The 6,000-nt window shown below is 43.5% G+C and overlaps 1 long non-coding RNA gene across 1 annotated transcript in view; it reads right to left on the bottom strand.

Moving 5' to 3' along the window:
- Nucleotides 1–871: 871 nt before the first annotated feature.
- LOC142414625 (uncharacterized) overlaps nucleotides 872–6,000 on the bottom strand; it is a 29,458-nt gene continuing 24,329 nt past the window's right edge. The window contains exons 6-8 of the long non-coding RNA XR_012777139.1: nucleotides 5,340–5,460; nucleotides 4,961–5,020; nucleotides 872–1,486 (exon numbers count right to left, since the gene is read on the bottom strand). This is a non-coding gene — a long non-coding RNA (uncharacterized LOC142414625). The remainder of the gene's footprint in view (nucleotides 1,487–4,960; nucleotides 5,021–5,339; nucleotides 5,461–6,000) is intronic.

The following is a 6,000-nucleotide window of genomic DNA, read 5'->3' as shown; positions in this document are numbered from 1 at the left end:
TTTTCTCAAGCATTCAGCCTCTGATAGGTAGCCTGATAGCACGGCCGATTTGCTAGTATTACAGAGGTCCAACGGTGCTTGCTTGTTTTAAGACGAGCCAAACTATGCTCTGGTGACCACCGTGACGCTGTGATTCCCATGCCCTATCGCATTCCTCTTTCTCAGATCCCAGGCATTTTTTTTTCCCCTACGTGCAGTCCAGGATGTAGACAAATGAATTCCAAGTGACCTATGTGGGGGTGGAATCTTTGGAAACAAACAACAAAAATAAGATATCTCCTGTCCTCACTTTTTCATTTACTTGTTCCCTGGATACAGTTTATTCGTAGCAATGAAATACACATTGTGTCTCTGGAGCTAGATCCAGCAGCAACATCTTTACCACCCCCTAACCTTGGCTGGTTTTTTTTTCTTCTTCTTCTTTCTTTTTTTTTTTTTTCCTTTTCTTTTCCTGATTTCCTATTTCAGCCTTTACAAAAGAGATCTTGTTTAGCATTATCTGTTCCTTTGGAAGTCAGGCTGCCCTTTAAAGCCTATCATATCAAGGCTTGCTATTGATTTAAACAATGGGGTTTTTTCTAGAAAAAGTTTAGGAAACTGGAAGTTTTGAAAAAAATGCTTGTACATATCTGCACTGGCAGCAGGATCTGCTCTGCAAATAATCACTGTGTATGCAGGGAAAGGGAAAAGCTTCTTTTGAAACTTTCAGCGTGAAGAAAATTCTGTAGACACAAAAACTGCTAAAAAGAAATAAAACTGCAGTTGGGGAACAGACAATAAACATTTCAGATTGCTTTATGGCACACTATTACAGGCAACTATCTTGCTTAAGTAGGCATAACATTTTTCACAGTATATATTTAAGGTTTTATTATGGTTTGGATTAACAGCAGGAAACCATTGCTCTTGAAGGGAGGGGAGAAATAATTTCTGCCAGTCCAGTGGCCTGATAGGTAGCAAAAAATCATTTTAAAACGGCCTGAGAAAACGCACTGCACGGTCAGGCACAAGCAGCCTCCAGCCTACCCTGATGCTCAGGCTGTGGACTGCACACGTAGCCCGTGAAAAGCAAGAGCGAGAAGTGACCCTTGGGACCAGTTCTGGCCCTGCAGGCACTGGTGTAGCTGCACTGGTTTCAGAGGCTTTTGCTGGGGCACCTACGGAAGACGCAGCCCCGAGATCTGGCGAGAGCCGCGCCTCGTGCAGACGGCGCTGGGAAGATGTTGTTTCTGCTGTCAGACATCTGCGCTTCTCCCACCACCGGCGCGCTCGAAGCGTCAACGAGCCAACTGGCAGCAGCCCCTCGTACTTGCTATCAGTAGAAGTCTGCCGTCCTCACCGAAGCTACTGCATGATTTTAGATCAGCCATCAGACTGTTTGGGGCCACCACAGCCTCTCCATGGACCTCAGCCGTCCTCCGGAGTGGCTCTCGAGGACAGCAAGCTATGTGGTGACATCTCCTCCCAGGCTGCCAACTCCTGTGAGCTTGAAACAATGGAACAAAGAATAACGGGAAAAGAACAGTCCACAATAATGTATCCAGCATTGTCCTGGATTCCCTTTGGCTTCGTTAAAATTAGTGACGTCCTTCGGTCCTGGGTGCACCAGACCTCTCCTGCTTCTGCACAAAGCAGAGCCCCGCGCCGCAGAGCCCTGCCCAGCAAAGAGCTCTCAGCGCTTCTCCTCTGCCCCTTGCCGACACGATCAACTCCGTGACTCTGGCATGAGCCCGAGCTCTGCGTGGGGAAACCCCACCGCAGCTGCCCTGTCCCTCACCCCCTTCCCACTCCTTCTGTCCTGGTGGCTTTGGTCGAGAGCAGGGACCCACGCCCGCAAGCTCGCCACTCGCAGGACAGAATGACCTGTAGATACTTAGCTGCTTGGAGGAAATTAGAGCAACCTGATTTTTATTATTCCCCGTAGTGTAAGAACTTGCCCTGTTCCCCAGTTTACTTTTTCCTCTGCAGAAACGAACACCGTTTACCCTAGATGCTCCCACCAGTGGCTGGGCCCTCGTGGCCATGGGGGGAACAAAACCTTCCCTGGAATATGCAAAGTTTGCACAGAGACATGAGGAGCTAATCCCTTTGTAAATTATGTGAATCGAAGTAAGTAATTTAACAGCTTATTCCCCCAGGTAGCCAGTGACCACTGTATGTCCCTGTTATTTAATTTGACAGTTAACCTTTTGAAGGCTGGTGGTAATTTTAGATTAACCTTTGTATCTTAAAAATTAGTAAACAATTTCCTTCTGGTTAACTTTTTTTAATTGTTAGTTTTTCCACGTATTTCCAGTGGTCATCTCATCTGCTAAATTCGTTCATCCTTTGTAATGCATCACTTCGTGAGTCAGAGTTTGGGGGGGTAAGGAGGAAGGGCTGCTAAGAAATTGGAAAACATTATTTAAGTAGGTAAGATTAAGTATTTGTGCCATAGTTTACAATTATAATAAAATAAATCTAGAAACTATTTCATGTATGAGAGCATGTACATTAGAAAAAATATTTCTATAACAGATAACCATCTTCTGAACACTAGAATGTTAGTAATTTGTCAGTTTTTCTTTTAATTAAAACTGTGAATATAGTTCATGCTCTGTTTGATTCAGTGTCAACATTTCAGATGGGGGCTAAGACCGATTTCCTCGTAGATCTGTTGCATTTCTCAGGACAACTGATGAAGTGTGCCTTAACATTAAGCTCTTGAACCCATGAGGTTTGCTTGTTTCAAGATCAGTAAATCAACAGATATTAGAGTAATAGCCCTGATAAGACGCAGGACTTCTAACACTTCTGGAAATGCTCTCTTTACCAAAACGGCATCCATTTTTCCTCTCAGACAACCTATTTTAATTCATTGCATCATCACCAAGTTGGTCCACTGTAAAATAAATTAAAATTATGCTAGTTAGAAATTTCATTCTAAATATTTTTCTCAATGCAACCCATGAAATATTTAAAGTATTTAAACTTTTTTTTTTTTTTTAACAACACAAAAATCTGTCTGGTCTTTCTCTGAATCATTTTTTTTAATCATTGCTATTTTCAGTCTTCCTCTGGGAGGATACATAAACCTGCATGAGTTAAGGGAATGACTCCCAAAGCAACAGCAGGTTTTAACCAGGGAAGGGCTCCAGCAACACCTTTGCCAGGGTAAGTGCCACTGGTTTTGACCCTCCCTCAATTCTGTTAGCCCCTCAAAATACAATCATTGTAGGAAAAGTGCTAATTCAAAGAACCGATATACGATTTAAAGTCAGCATCCACCAAAAAGCATCTGCTGGCTCAGGCACCACAGGATGCTCAGGCGGTCTGTTCTCACCCCTTCCCACCTGCGTACTCTGCAGCGGGCAGGCACACGATATCCGTGCGTGTTACAGAGCTGGCCTCAAAATCTGCCTAACCCACACGAAATACAAGTGGAGTCACGCTGGAATTTTTTTTTTTTTTTTTCATAAGTTTAGCTAGAAGATGGTTAAGGGAGTGGTTATCATTGATTTCTAAGAGTCTCTCCAACTCGGCTTGTTTGCCAGGTAATCTTCAGCAGAAACCACTGCGGAAGTTTGCTAAGGAAGAGCTGGGTGAGTTAGGAGCCCCAGCCCTCGTGCCTAACTCAAGAAACACATTCCACCCCACCAACATACAAAAAAAGAGCTCAAGCTGGGGCTTGGTCCAGGGGGAACTGGGAAAAGCTTATTTCAGCAGTCACCAGTGCTGATTACATTTGCTGCAATGGCTGAGGAGGAGGAGGAGGATGCGCTGCGCAGGCAGCTGCAGTGCCAGGACCAGCTTGGGTGCACTCAGCATAGGCATTGCAGCAAAAGCCCATGTGTTCCTTGTGCATAAATGTGAACGCATGAATAAATTTTTTGCTGGAAGAGGATGACCACAGAATATTATAGGTATTGGGTGTTACAGGGTGCATCCCCGTGCTTTTGTGTCAGGCTCATCTCCAGCTCCCTCGTCACGGCGAAGCTGCATTAAGCCACACAGAGAGTGCGAAATAACCATTACGCTTCCTAAAAAGACTCATAACTTACCATATTTAGCTTCAAGCTTTAGTTCCTTCTACCTTGCCTATTTTAATAAACACTCATGGCACTCAATAAAATTAAAACATCAATGAACAAAACAGATCCATATGAAATTTTCCCCAGGGATAAGGAACAGAGAGGAAGCACATCTGGTACAGGAGAGTCATGTTGCTAAGTATGCTCAACTTCCCCACTGATAGGTGAGTACAGCGATAATCTAATTTATCTGTAATGTACCTGAATGCTTCTTGGATCAAAGCCTGGGGGATGCAAAGGAAAAGACTGAAAAGTGAGAAAGTCCGGTCAAGAAAGATGGTAACTTTCAAATGTATGTTGTAATCTCTATGGCAGTGAGAAAGAGCTCGTACTCGATTCCCTGGGAATTACCTCAAGACAAACATAGTGAGAATTACTTTGGAGAGTATGTGAGGGAAAGCACACCACGAGAAAGAGGAGCAGATGCATCTTTAGAGTTCAGTATTCCTCACGCCTCTAACTTCACATGCCCTTTACACAGTCTTCTACTAATTTTTCTACACTGATAATCTATAGAACTTAATTACACAGTTTTAAAAAAATCCTTCTATAAAACGCGTAATGCCTGATATCTGAGTCACAAGCACAGTTAATGTAATCTAACACATATTGCGGGAACCTACTGCACACAGATATTACCAATTAGCACATGATTTTAACAATCAACATTCATGCAATTAATAGAACACTTCATATTCCTTCTAATTTTGAGCTCTGCATGAGCATATGTTATCATGACGGAATGTGGGATCATTTATTTATACTGGAAGCAAGGCTCCACATAGAAAGCCGAGATGCTGAAAGTTAGCCTGAAAGTGAAAAAGGCTCACTTTTGCATTGAGAAAAGAACACTTTTAGTCTGATTTCTAAAAGCTGAGCTCCGTCCTTACCTTCTCATTGATCCTTGCTGTTAGTGAACTTCTGGAGAGGAAACTGTGCCCCGGTTACAGCTGGGGAATACAACCATCAATTAATCAACAAGCGGGTAAACACCGCTCTCTAGAATTGAAAACTACTACATAATCATGACTCATAAAAAAGAAATAACCGTAGTATCTTGCTTAGGCTTTTTTTACATTCAGAGATAACAGTAGCTGAGCACCTTTTTTTCCTTAGCATGTTTATTATTATACTTCCTTGTGAGTAGGGAAGAATTATTATACTTATAGGACAGATGAAGAGCTAAGGTATAGAGAGATTAAGTCCAGACCCTCACAGTATTTAGCCACCTATTTACATTGAATTCTACAGGATTTAGGCATTTAATACCTTTAGGATCCAGTCCTGTCTCTTTTCCTTGCAGCAGGGGAAGCAGGGAGCTGAACGCCTCTTTGCCAGAGTCCAGTAGTTGCCAGCCTACCTTACTTGTCTCTCTTCTTGCTCTTCGGTGCTAACATAAGTAAAAAGCAATAAAAAATTATTTTAATTACTGAAGTCATAGATGTGTTACTAGCTCATTAAGGATATGAGATGCTTACTGAGAAGGCGGTTTTTTACACGTAGACTGCAAGGAATCACACTGCACTGCTACGGTAGCTGGAGCTGCTATATTCCCCGTCTATCGCTGAGAAGAATAACGTCAAAACACAGGGGCTGTGCAAACCTTCGCTCCAGAACATCCTCACTTCGTTATCTGCCTTGTTACAGAGATGTCCCACACGTGTTTCCTATGACCGAAGGCGTTCCAGCAGGCCTCCGCAGCCAAGCACACCCTTCAGCAGCTCCTCCTGCGAGCTTGAGTACGAAGGTGTGCCGTGCCAGCGCCCTACCATGCTGACCTTCCCTTCGGTTTAGGAAGCTACCTAGTCTAATCCTGCTCTCAATAGATTTTGGAGAATGCGACAAGAGTCGCAGTCATCAGGGAGTCCTCTTCCACTTGCAAAGTGGCAGAAGAGGTGACGCAAGATGAAGCACCTGATGGCAGGAGCAA

Source organism: Mycteria americana, chromosome 9 (genome assembly GCF_035582795.1).
Source record: "Mycteria americana isolate JAX WOST 10 ecotype Jacksonville Zoo and Gardens chromosome 9, USCA_MyAme_1.0, whole genome shotgun sequence".
Lineage (NCBI taxonomy): Eukaryota > Metazoa > Chordata > Aves > Ciconiiformes > Ciconiidae > Mycteria > Mycteria americana.
Note: the sequence above shows the minus strand (reverse complement) of the source record. Positions and strands in the feature narration are given on the sequence as shown.